Below are 14,051 nucleotides of genomic sequence, written 5' to 3' on the forward strand. Positions count from 1 at the left end.
CGCCATCTTAAATATTTGGTACTTGGAAGTCAAGGGTAAACCATATGTCATGAATAATACATGAGAGTCACTTTCTGTGGTTTTCAAGGATGCTAAGAAAAGTTAGTTTGGAAACAGCTGGGAAACAAAGGGAAGTCAAGGAAATGTTGAACTTTCTTTTCAAAAGTTTTTCTCTTTTACTTTAGAAAATCCCCGATATATCTAGACAGTGTCATCCTGTGACTTCTTGCAAAGAATGATCCCACAATCATTCTTTGAAATAAAATGCAGGCAGGCAAACTGTTGCTGCACCACCATGACTAACATGGAACTTGTTTTAAATAAAAAGAAAAAGAAAAGAAAAGAAAAATCCCATCTCTAAAACTTAAGATATCTCTTTGCATCACCATTTTTTCTTTACTTCCAAGATTCTTTTACTCCTTATGAAAAAAACAGGATATATCAGGCCTCTTTTCCAGAGCAGAGAAAATCTCCCATCTGGAAGAGTGAGATTCTAGATCCATAGTAGGATCTTTTGTCTTTTGAACCCACAAAGGAAAGGGTTCTCTGCTTTGATAAAACTTAAAGTTAATCACCTACTGAAAGCAAAATTGTGAAGTAAAGCATTTTTTGTGCTTTGAAACAATGAGTCAAGGTGAGCACCATGCTGCTTAGAGAAGATAATGTTTTCTTCATATGCACAAAAGGTCAATGCTATGGGATGATGTGATGTGAGGCTCAATTTTCTTATAGAAGCCACCTCATGGCAACCTTGTGCTATTCTGTAAGCAAGACTATTCTCGCAAGACTGTAGGAGGCTCTGTTTTTAAGGAGGTTTCATTTGTGGAGCTTTCTTAAAAAGTGGACCTCACTCCCCTCAGAGACTCGCAAGAATAGTAACCTGCTTGCAGAATAGCACAAGGTTGCCATGAGGCAGCCTCTGAAAAAAAAAAAGCTGAGTTTTGCATCGTATAGGCCAGGTCCCTCTGCAAAAATAAAAAGATAAATTGAGTGCTGCTTGATCATGGAACTGGCTGAGGAACAGGCCGAGTCCTGCAAGTCCCTTAGGTGGCTAGATGGGAAGGCCTACAACAGGCCCCCTGCACACTGGTAGCTTCTGCTCCCTGGATGTAGGCTCCATTGGGAGCAGGCTGAGGCCTTCAGGGATCCCGAGAGGCAAGGAGCAGAACACGGGTTGCCTCAGGAGGTGGCAGAGGTCTTGGGAAGCTTTAAATAGTTCTCCAGTCCTCCTTTCTAGACTGTTAAGACACCAACTAGTGTATGTTGACATGAATAATTTTTTGTGCATATGAGGAAGACATTCTTTTCAATTGCACAATAATAGGTTGACATTACCTCGGAGGCATGGCTGCTAGCTGACTGAGTTCGGCCTTGTTTTGATTTTGTTGAGATGACACTAGAGGTAGTGTTCAGCAGGTTCTGACCAGTTCTAGAGAACCGGTAGTGGAAATTTTGAGTAGTTTGGAAAACCGGTAAATACTACCTCTGACTGGCCCTGCCCCCATCTATTTTCTGCCTCCAGAGTCCCAGCTGATTGGGAGGAAATGGGGATTTTGCAGTAACCTTCCCCTGGAGTGGGGTGGGAATGGAGATTTTACAATATTTTACCCTGCCACGCCCACCAAGCCATGCCTACCAAGCCATGTCACGCCCACCAAGCCACACCCACAGAATTGGTAGTAAAAAAATTTGAATCCTACCACTGGGTGACACCTGTTGTTTTACTGCCCAACACATTAAGGCAGAACTCCCTTATTTTGTACACCCCAAAATATTACCGGTTTCTGTATTCTTTTGGGGGGTAAATGAAACATCAGTTCCTCCATTTCATTTATAGCACACACTGTGAAGGTCTGTGGGCTATTTCTGAGTTTAATTTGTTCAGATGTAGGATCTTAGAATGCAATTATTGTTATTTATTTGTTTGTTTATATTAGTATTTTAACTTGTAATGCAGTTCTGGCAGCTTGCAAGGGACTAAATACAAACAATCAAGCAGTTAAAAGACAGTGAAGAAATCAGCCATGGTGGGAATCGGAAAAACACAACATTCAAAGAAACAAGGTAATCTCAGTGGTGGATTCACACAGGGTCCTGTCCTGGAGGAAGAGTCAGGATTTTAAAGGTTTCCTAAAAAACAGCAGAACTGGGGTTATACCTGAGGGAACTGCTGTCCCAATAGGCAGCTGTGGGGCAGAGAAAGTCAACAGTTATTGTTTACACTTTTTTGATGGAAGAATAACCAGAAGGATAAGCCTTCCTCCCTCCCTCCCTCTCTCAGTATATGGATTCTGATCACAGGGTGCTTTATGTCCTATGTCACACATAGTTTGGCCTTTTTTCAATATACTAGTGGAAAATTGGGATTTTTATTTGCTTTGTGGTATGTCAAATTAGTACACTTTCTGCCAAAAAAAGGGGGGAAGGAAGTGTGCTTGTATTTCTTGTTGTAGTTCCCATCATTGTAATTTGTGGGACTGCAGAAAGAAAATTGGGGTGGGGGTGTCAATAAGCTTATGGGTGCCCATCTTTACCTTAGAGAGGATGATCAATCATAATAGTATACAAAAACCAGTTTCAAATTTTGATTTCAGTGGAATAGTCAATACTATCTAACTATAATCTCAATGAAACTGAAAGACAATTAGCCGCCTAGTAATACAAGAAGTAACTTTTGTTTGGAAACACGGTAAAGTTTTGTGTACTAAATATATTCAGTTCTTGCCCCAAAGTCACAGACGGTAACATGGTGCCTGAATTGTGTACATTTCTTTCAGTTGTATGTCTTTATATTTACTAATGCCCCCCAAATATTTCTTCTTCCAGATAATGAGAACTTCTTAACAAGTACGGTGTCAACTTTCTTGGTCCCATGGGATTTGCTTTAGTTTCAGTAAGGGTGGTCTCCAACATTGGATACTCATTTTGCTTCAAGCTTGGAAAAGAGGGGGAGGGGTTAAATAGTTAACATGCATCAAATATTCAAGGTTATGTTAAAAACAAAGCAAGCATTGGCTTAGGACTTCTGAAATCTCATCAGATAAACTAGAATCCACTGTACTATATGATGGTGGATCCATTATTTGTTTTGTTTTGTTTTGTTTTGTTTTGTTTTGTTTTGTTTTGTTTTGTTTTGTTTTGTTTTGTTTTGTTTTGTTTTGTTTTGTTTTGTTTTGTTTTGTTATTGTATTTGTCACCCATCTCCTTTTGGGGCAACTCTTAAACATGGATCCAACAAACTGGAATCTAATTAAGATTTGCAAAAGTTCCATATACTGTACATATATAATAAAGTGACAATACAGATGGTTTGGAGTAAATGATAAGAAACTGGCAGTGATGAAATACTGTGAAAGTCTTGTGAGTTTTAACTAACAAGACTTACTCTATTTCTGCCATCTCTCTGAATATCAGGTAAATCCTTTCCTGGGCTGTAGGCTATCAAATCCCAAGAGTTTGTTGGCTCTTCCAAGTAAGGACCCATTAAGATCTCAAACCTGATAGTGATACAAATAGGTAATGCTCACAGACCAATGCTATGAGTTGGCATAAGACACATTCTTATGCAACTCTTCCAGGCACTAAATTGATGGGCAGTACAGTACTGTGTGAAAACTGGGCACCTTAGATAGATATCAGTTTCATTTTTTAAAAATTCAAAATTAGAGAGAAAAAGTCTCATGTCATAATATATGGCTTCCTTTTTTTTTTTTAATGATGAGTTTAAATGTAATTGAATATGACCACTGTAAAAACATTTGGGCAAGTCTAAGCCTAAGGAACAGGTATTGGCAGATAGTGCATTTGAACAAGAGTGAACATCTCACAGAGGATATAAAAAGTCCCCATCTTTCTCTCCCTTTTTATTTATGAGTTATGAGCTGAATCCAGTTCCTAAGCACAGAAATCCCCCTTGCTCACAGGTGGACTGCAACTACAGTTATTACCAGTGGCAACTGCATTCTTGCAGTTAAAAAAAAAATCACAGGGACCCTTTCCTTAAATGTGATTGCTTCACCTCCATGATCTTCTGCCCCCCCCAACCCCCCGGGCAATGAATTTACAGGCTGAAAAGTTGTCACAATGTTCTTTTTTACCTTGTAACGGGAACAGCAAATTGATCCAGCTATATTTAGTGTGATCCCACAGTGTGGCATTTCTTTAGGATTTTGGAGATTTGGGATGTGAAATTCATTTTCATTGCTTTAATTCACTAATCTGAGACTAAAAGCCTGTATTGGACATGCTGTACTAAAAGGAATTGTGCCTTAGGCTCCCAAGAGAATTCAGCCATATGTGAACTGGGCTGCAGCCAGCAAAATTTGAAAGCAAAGATAGAGGAACATCCTTAGCCTGCTCCTCTTGGAGGCTGAAGTATTAATATCAATCTATATGATACAATAATATTGTAAGGTATAATATTGTATATTATTAATACCAAATCTATACAATGAGAACCAAGTTTGGTCAAGTTTGGACTAGAAGCCAGGAGACTGTGAATTCTAGTCTTGCTTTTGGCCCAAAGCCAGTTGGGTGATCTTGGGCCAGTTACTCTTTTTCATCCATAAGAAGGAGGCAATGGTAAACTAATTGCGAAAAGTTGCCAAAAAAAACTTCAGGGCAGTTGCCAGGATTCAAATGCTGCCTTGAAAATAACACCAACAGTAATAAAAATACAGTACGCAAGAGACATGGTGCTTTTTTTTCACAATCCAAACAGGATGGAAAGACAAAGATAAAGAGCTATCCATCTGACCATGTTGACTCAAACTCCAAGAGCTGAACATTGTGTGGCCTGAGCCTTGTGGGAGAGAAATAACATAACATCAAAACACTTAAGTCCAACCATCATATTTCTTGAACAATTCCTCCTCCTCCTCCATATATTTATTTTTAAAGCATAGGCTTAGCTCTGTGATTCTGAGTGGTTGACATGAAACATCTGGAAACACAAGTATTTGTCTGCTGATTTATGTACCTTTAGCAAACTCTTCGTGTTCTTCTTTGGCTGGAAGATGAGTCCTACTAATCTCTTTTTTCTTCTTCTGAAGTATTGCTGCGGTTTTCAAAACAATCTGAGTTTCAGGTGCATTCTTGAGGTTGGGCAAACATCTGGAATGCCCACTTACCATATCCCTCATCAGGCACCTGAGGATCACAATTTCCACTCTTGTATGGCAAAAGGGAAAAGTTTGGTGCCTTCACTGACAATACACCTCCTAGCCCCGGGGATCCTGCAGCTATGCTGAATATCTCACTGGACTGGCCAAATTGATTGTCAAAATCAGGTCCGAGGGACAGATTTTCCTGGAAGGGACCTCCTGAAGGAATAGCCTTAAGTAATATCAGTCATTATTTTAGCCAGTTGTCAGACCCTTCTTCTTTCATTTCCTCTTTTAATTTTTCAGTGCTGTGAAGGTAAGTTAGCTTAGTGACATGGAATTGTATTTCAGGATTGACATAATGAGGTTTTTGCTTTCTTCACAGCAGTGCTGTCAAATATATCCCTTACCAGCTTTGCTAGACTTAGCTCATTCTTCCAGGATCATAGCCATTAATCCAATCCAATTGATGGGTGAGAGAGTATTGGGGCATCTCCAAAAATGGAAAATTCACATGAATTTTTTGGGGGTGGGGGCTTTAAGACTTAAACTCAGCTTTGGACTTGGCTGCCTTCCCACCCAGAGATTGTGAGATCTTATACTACTAGTCTCTATGTATAAGACACTTGTTATCACACTGATAACATGTTTACTAGGATGTGTGACTAACCTTCCCAGTTGTTTGGTTCTTTGTACTGTGTTCTGCTAAATTTGGAACTGATATAAATTGTGGCTGTTTATAACTCTTCTCTGACTTGATGACTTCTCCCTCTCTGTCCTTCCCAATTCATGATGTGGGTGCAAATTTGGAGGTCTTCCAGATATAATTTGGTGGTACTATGAACTGATAAATAGGAAACTCATGTGGCCCTGCTATTTGCAGTTGTTATTATCTAACTTTGTGGATTATGATTTAATGTGGAGTATTGGTGATAAATAAGGGTTAGGTTTCAGGGATGATTTCACAGGGATGATCTACCAAGGACGAGTGCTTGCTGGGAATGTGGAAGGAATTTGTCAAACAATATTCTGTAAGACAGAGCATCTGTTGAATGGTCCTTGGTGCTCTCTGAGCTTGGTTGTTTTCTTGAAGATCTCTTACCCAAACTAGGTAACATCATCAGTGCTGATTTTGAACATTTTATTACATTTACATTTTATTTATATAACAATATTTTATACATAATAGCTTCTATATTAAGCAATATCAGGCCAATTAAATTTTCTATGCACCCTGTTGTTTTCCAGATGTTCTGACCTATCATTCCTGGCATTCCTCATTATTGGCCATGCTTTGCTAGAACTTCAGATGCAATCTGGGTCTTCTAGATTGCAGTTGAAATAAATACTATAAGTAAATAAATGCATAATTGTGGTTCAGTAATATTAAGAGAACCACAGGTTCCCATCTCTCCTATGAAACACATAGCATATCCCTAAACGTATGGGGACTTGTGGCCAAGGATCTGCAACCAGCTACAGGTTACCAGAATAAATATTTAATAATATTTCCCATGAAATATATATATGTACATGAGGAAAATAAATGTATATGACATAGAAAGTATACTTTTAAGCTTACATCTCTGAGTACTTCTGCTGATTTTTGTTTCATTTTCATCTGGTCGTCTTGTTCATTTATATTCACTTACATGACTTATTAACTCACTGATCATTGCTGGATTGCATCTAGACTTAGTCATACATAGAATAAACCCTCTGAAAAAAGTGGGTTTTAAATGAGCTATAATGAAATTAAAGCTATGTAATTAAGACATTATTATTTTACCTTTAACAGCAATTCATCAGCTAGCTTATGATGAAAGCAGATTCAATAAAAGCATACTGGTAATTATAAAACAAATTGATAGAAGCAGTGAGGGCTAGAAAATAAAACACCATCTTCCTAAACTCTGATATAGAGTGCTACAGCAGGTACTGAGTTACTAACTCATCAGAGAGCAAAACAACCATTCAGATAACGGGATGGAAGCATAAAGGGGCATTTTTCATTCTGTAATCTGTACCTTTCTATTACTTCTACTATTGCCCTAAAATGATTCCTTGGCAGTGAAGTCCATTGACTTCAGCAGGATTGACTTCTACTTAAGGGGATTCAGATTGACATATCAGACACTTGGCATTAATTAGAAGTAAAGTGTGCTCTCTAAAAGTGGAATGCAAATGATTATTCTTTATGGTGTTGCAAAGCTCTGTAGTTTTTCTTCTACCAGTTTAAATTAACCAGTTTAACTTAAAATCCAGCTCTCTGGATTCTTTTTTTAAATAAAAGGTTATTGAAATAAGTAATTCATAATTGAATGATAGAGCATTAGATCAAATAAAACATGCCCGGATATCCATTTTGATTTAACTCAGAATGATTTAAACCTGGCTATATTGGTGATTCCTTTTAAGCCCCAAATTGTATAAAGTCATTTATAATTGGTTTGGCTAATTTCAAATTAAATTTAAGGCTGTTTTATTTGTCTCTTGTTAGTGCTTTCAACATTATAACTCTAAAGGAAAACTTATGTCTCAAAACAATTATATTTGAATCAATCTTTATTTTTGATAGCTGGAGTAATATAAGAGTGAAACAGGCATGAAATAATTAAAAGTCAGTCCAAATATTATTTTAAATGTTTTAAATGTTTATTAGTACGATTTTGACCATAAAAGTACCATTCTGACCTCTAAAATGGTATATATTTAAGCACTGGATAAATTTCTCTAAAAAGTCTATGGCTCAGATTCAAAAATTGAGGTATTTGAAACTGTTGTTTTGTGGATTTAAAATCACAAAGAAAAAATGGTATTCTTGATTTCAAAGCTTGGTATTTATGTATTTGGTAATTTTTAATGGAATATGTTTAAAAGCAGCTGGCTGTTAAGACATTGATCATGAAATAATACTAAAGGGCAATATTCTTACCATAAAATTCTAGTTTTTCTTTACTTAACCCTCCTCTTTTCAAATAGCTAAGGAGTCTAAGGCTGAATATTAAAGGTTTCCTCTTGCCGCTTTTATTTTCTCTCCATATTACTGATACAACAATATATTTCCTTGAATTTTGCAAAGCCCTGTTTGATTTCATTGGAACAAAATATCCATTAATATCTTTAGGATTATCCAGTTAAATATCTCTGATATTTTCTAAGTATAGATAAGGAATGGAAAGCTATTTCTACTGAAACCTAACAAAAATCATAATAAAAATATCAAGCATATTGAAACTAATACTTCAGCATGCCCGTGTGAAAGAATAATTAAAAATACAGTTGGATCATGAAAGAATGGACATGATGTGCAACTTGCTAGCTTTGACAAACTGGAAAAAAGGGGTTTTCTTACTCCAGCTTTGTATTATATATCTCATCTCCTTAGAATTCTCTAACATATGAGCTACTCAAAATTTATAGAACAATACCAGATTAATCAAAACATTTGCAACAATTTATAAAATTATAAGAGTTTGGGAAGAAAAAAGGACACGAGAAAAGCATCAGATGGAAATGTTCTTATTTAATTATTTGGCTGAATACAAACTGGCACTCTATAAAAGAACTATATAAGTAATTTAAAAGGCAGAAGAATTATTAAGCTACAGCCCTTCTTTTATTCTAATTGTTCTGGAAATCCTTAAGTATCTGTCAATATATACTTAGAAATACAAAACTTTGATATTATTAAGCAGCTTGCACCAAAAGTATTTACAATGGCAAGCACATATGCGCCCACACACAAATCCTAGATATATATTCCAATCGAGCAAACATCTAATAAAATATGTACTGTGCAATGCAAAAACGATTCCAAAGATCTGAAGACAGCCCTGACGACAGTCTGCATTACTGTTAAGTTCACCAAGGCACATCTGCAAAACAGACGAGAGACATATCAGTAAATCTTCTCTAGCAAGCAAAAGGTAAACGGTTTTCATTTGCCCCAAATAATGTGTGAAAACTTATTGGGGTGGGGTGGGGGTTAGAGAAAGTTGCCAATGATGGATTTTACAGACATGTTAAGTCTGTAAAAGGGTACAGAATTGACTTTCCCTATGTCCATTGAATAGATGGATACTTGGAGTCATACAAAACACCACTGATTTTAGAGGCAGCTCTATGAAAATCTAAGACGGGGATGCAAAACTGTGTTGAAGTTAGTATATTTAAGGCCACAGGCTTATATTGTAGCAGTAATAGTCTGTTAAATGCGATGCATGCTTTTTAATTTTTTCCCCTCTTTTATAGCAATGATTTAGAAACAGTTTTGGATTACACAGCAATTAGAGGCCTTGAGGACTAGGCTTTTAATGTAACAATTTCAATTCTATAGTACATTCTCCCTCACAAGATCTACAATAAGATCTTGATATCTTACAGAATAGATATATAGAGCAGTATAAACTTAAGGAGATGGATTTAGGATTCTTAGATAGTAATTTCTTTACAGAGGTCAAAATCAAAACTAGATTATTCATCATAATCAGTTACGGTACAAATAATACTCTTCTCTTCACTGAGTAAGGTAAATGCACAAAGAAAAATACACATATCTCTCCCTCCTTTCCCAGCGTCTGTCCATATTACTGACACAACAATATATTTACTTGAATTTTGAAAAGCCCTCTTTGATTTCATTGGCACAAATTATCCATTAATATGTTTAGGATTAACCAGTTAAAGCAAAATAAAACTGAGGACTAAAAAGTGCACCAGAACACTAATTTTCACCTACAGAATTTTACGCTCTGGTGCACTGCCAAGGAATACTAATGAGGATTCATTACAATTAGTATATTTAAGAGATTAACTATGTAATGAATTATGAGATCTGCCATCCAAGTAGTGACCCTTTCCTGAAGTTGTATAACTGCTTTTCAGATATCATCTGAACACATGTTTTCTCTGAGAGTTATCAATGTGATAAACCAAGATTTATAAAAATGCTGCATGCTGTTGTTGAGGTTCATACATTAAGGCATTTGAATTAGTCACAGAAATACAAAATTACCTTAAAGAGTAGCTCCAAAAGATCAGCCCCAAAGATCTGGCAGAGAAGTAAGATGTTGGGATTATTTTAAGACTGATGCCTTTTTAAACTATATTAAGAACACCCTTCACAGATCCTGATTCTGGCCTGTTTCTTACACAGGAGGTATTTTATCTTCACAACATCTGGATCTGTCAAAGAGGTGCGGTTGTAGACCTTACCAGATGTAGACACTCCATCAATAAAAGAATAACTAACAAATCATACCATAAAGAGAAGTACTACAACACAAATGCTGTATATCCATAAAAAACCAAACTCTGTTTTAAGGCTGAGAGAAAAAATTGGGAGGGGGGGGTGTATAGAAATACCTTAAATTTTCTAGACAGTTTAAAACATAAATTAACACTTCCCCCACTCCCGATTCCTTTCCAGATTTTTTTTCAGAAGTGACAATTAACAAATTAGTTTTGTTCCCCCCTCCCCCCCAATGAAGACCTTCTTGTACTATAAAGATACACTGTTGACCTTGGTATATCGCCTTGAAAGGCTCACCTGTTTCATTCACTATGGCTTGTTCAGATTTGTTGTTCCTGTTGTCCATTCTTCTGAAATGAAAGCAGGAAGAGATTAATATGGAAAGCACATCTGAAGGAGGTTTTGCATAATTTTGAAACATCCTGCTCAGCTCTTATCAAACCTTTTAAATGTGGCATTATGTACACCTTACTGAACCTGAGCTGCAATCTATTAGGCATAGTTTAGCATCCATAGATCATCTTGTAAACAGTGCTTAAGTAACCATGGCCAGTGTGAAAAGATTCTATTAACAGCAAGTTACCCACTCTATCCAGTTGCTAATGCTTGTCATTATGGTTCTTTTTCTTTATTACCAAATTAGCAGTATAGAATGGAACAATTTTGTTCAAGAGTTTAACATGCCCCCTAAACTCTTATCCCAATCCCCTTACACCTATATATATATAAAAGAGAGAGGGGGGAGGGAGAGATATTCTGAAATTGGAACTTTACGTACAAGAGGCCCAAAGAGTTCTTATCTGTCTACATTGCTTGGTGTGAAACCATAGCTTGATTCTTGCAAAAGATTTTGTTTGCCAGATCTCAGACAAAGAGCACTGAGCCAGCACCCTCCTTACAACCAGTCTGCAGTTCAGTACACATAGCCCCTCCTTATTAGACTGTTCTCTCTCTCTCCTCAAAGTGGACTTAAAATTAATTTATTTCAAACTCGGTGCCATTCCATGGAACATTAGAATATTGTCATCTGTGTAATTTTGGTCAGAAGTAGAGAGAGCAGGAAGGCTGGTAAACAGGTCAAGAGCTTAGCCATCTGGCTTTTCCATGAGCTAAACTTAATTTTTGACACTCTTCTTTTTAACTAAATCTAAAGCAAAGTGACTCACAAATTATTCTTCCAGGAGGGATTCCCCCTCCCTTTTTTCTTTTTCTTTTTTTTTTCCAGAGTTGCCCTAGTGCATAAGGGGAACTGCACTGCTTCCACCACCCTGTGGTAATTCTATGCCATGACATACCTTCCATTTTCAGTGGTCTCCTACCTGCAAGCCGCAGACTTTTACAGCTCATTTGTAGCTGTTGCCAACTCATGCATTCGTATTTATTTCAAGAAAGGTGCAAACATGGGGAGATTGAAAACAGGGACATCTGTCATAGAGGAGAACTCTGTTCAATATTTGGAATAATTTGAACTCATTCTACCATCTAGATTTAGAAACATTTAAAAAAAATATGTCTAACTATAGATTTTTAAATATTTGCTTGGGGTTTCTTTTACTTTTTTGTAAAGAGCAGATGTTTGTCAAATTAAAGTCAAAGGGTGACTTTAAAAGGAACCCTAGAAAAGCGAGAGAGAACTTGTTTAGACAACATGCCATTTGCATTGTTCTGTTGTAGAGAGAAGGAAATTCCCTCAAACTGTTGTGATCCCCTCAAATGGAGCATAACATTATGGTCATTTTCTCACTGCTGGCACATTTTTTCCAGCTACTCATTATATGTAGCAGATGGTGTCCAAACAAATCAACAAGCAGAGTTGTAAAGATGGAGTTGCAGAGGGGCAGAGGTAAAGGGTTATTTGTGTGGAGCAGAGTGAGGGGGAGGCCTGCGAAGAAATTCATATATTTCTTCAGACGGTCGGAAGCGTTGCAGATGGAAAATGTAGCCTGTGATACAACAGTCCACTAATTTGGGAAATTGGTCAACAGAAATAGCTGTTGTGTATGATCTATAAATGTTCTTAATTTCTCTATTTTATGGAATTAGAGGCATTGTAATTAAAGCTAAACCCACGCCAATCATTTGCTTATACTCATTGGGGATTTTGGGAAACAGTGTGCCACTTTTCTCATGTCCAACTTGCAAGTAAAAACTTTTCCAGGCAGAGCAAGAAATGTATTTGCAGCTTTAATCTTCCAACATTTGGACCACCAACCTGTCATGCTTTTGCATTTTACCCACATGTTCCTAGCAGGGTGGGAAGAGCAGGGTTTTTTTTTATCTGACACCTGCAGTAAAATTAATCCTGACTTAAGCTTGACAAAATGACTGCAAGAAAAAAAAAGCTAGTTGAAAAGTATTCTATACCAAACAGCTGGCCAAGAAAAAAACTTTAAAGTGCTTTTAAAAATGGATTTCAAGAATATACTTGATTATGCTTCTAGAAACCTATAATTAGCACAGTTTATTTGGAAAAGTTATATCCTAATATATCAAGGAGTCTAATTTTTTAAAAAATTTCCCAGAACCAGCTTTTTAGGACAGGTTACAGCCTGAAAGTAAATATTTCTGTCAAAAATTTATGGGCTGCCCCATTGGCAACTCATTGAGAAAATATGACTCCTCCATTCCATTGGATGTAACTACAAATATGCATAGGATTCTCTTGTTGTCGAGAAAATAGGAGGAGGAAGGAGCACTAGGTATGTTTGCTTCCTTGACTTATTTATAAAAGTAATAAAAATGGGGTATATAGAACAAATAATTATTAACAAGATTAACTGGGTTTACAAGTAGTAGAGTTGGTTTTAGAAAATAATTAGCGTTAGAAAGATGGGTGCAATGGTGATATGTGAGAAATATGATAATACCATGATACAAACAGAATCTGATTCATATGGTTGTTTATGGAGATTCTCAATCATTCAGGTCATGGTTGTCCCAAAGGTGCTTTTTCAAAAGGCAACTGGACTTTTTTTGTTTTTCCTTGAACATGTTTCGCTTTTCATTCAAGAAGCTTCTTCTTCAGGATTTGTATGATTAGGAAAGAGAGATATTTAAGGTTGTTCCATTTTTATGGCATCTAGAGTCTATCATCTGCAGAAGTAGAGGTAGGTAAGATTTCTTTGCCCCCATTTTGAAGAACTAAAGGAATAGTCTGCTCTCAAAAGCAAAATATGCTTTCCAATCTGGACTTGGACTATCGTTCTAACCCCCATTGATCATATTCTCATTCCAACGTTGCATTAACCAGGAGCAGCACAGGGCATATAAAAACAGATCACTCCACAGTCAAGCAGTGGGAAACAAGGGTGTCCCACACAGACATGAAGGGCATAGTAAGGCTGCCAGGTTTGCTTCTCAATTTATTAAGGTTTAGTTTGTAAAAAGGCAGCATATTTTCAGTCTATCTGCTTGGATTCTACAGTGGAATTATTGAGTCTGACATCTGCACCTCTATAACTGTCTGGTTTGGCTCTGCAACCCAACAAGACAGACACAGACTTCAGAGAATAATTAGAACTGCAGAAAAAACAGTTGCTACCAACCTGCCTTCCATGGAGGACCTGTATACTGCACGAGTCAAAAAGAGGGCTGTGAAAATATTTACAGACCCGTCACATCCTGGACATAAACTGTTTCAACTCGTCCCCTCAAAACGACGCTATAGAGCACTGCACACCAGAACAACTAGACAC

General features: G+C 36.9%; 2 long non-coding RNA genes across 2 annotated transcripts in view; one reads left to right on the forward strand and one right to left on the reverse strand.

The window, feature by feature from the left end:
- Positions 1 to 1,204: 1,204 nt before the first annotated feature.
- LOC117669351 (uncharacterized) overlaps positions 1,205 to 14,051 on the forward strand; it is a 50,406-nt gene continuing 37,559 nt past the window's right edge. The window contains exons 1-2 of the long non-coding RNA XR_004592415.2: positions 1,205 to 1,258; positions 1,958 to 2,064. This is a non-coding gene — a long non-coding RNA (uncharacterized LOC117669351). The remainder of the gene's footprint in view (positions 1,259 to 1,957; positions 2,065 to 14,051) is intronic.
- Positions 8,609 to 13,464, reverse strand: LOC117669347 (uncharacterized). Its single transcript, XR_004592412.3, has 4 exons — positions 11,676 to 13,464; positions 10,654 to 10,706; positions 10,120 to 10,155; positions 8,609 to 8,980 (listed from the first exon to the last, which is right to left on the reverse strand). It is a non-coding gene; the product is annotated as an uncharacterized LOC117669347 (long non-coding RNA).

Source organism: Pantherophis guttatus, chromosome 1 (genome assembly GCF_059756535.1).
Source record: "Pantherophis guttatus breed Tessera chromosome 1, ASM5975653v1, whole genome shotgun sequence".
Taxonomy (NCBI): Eukaryota; Metazoa; Chordata; class Lepidosauria; order Squamata; family Colubridae; genus Pantherophis; species Pantherophis guttatus.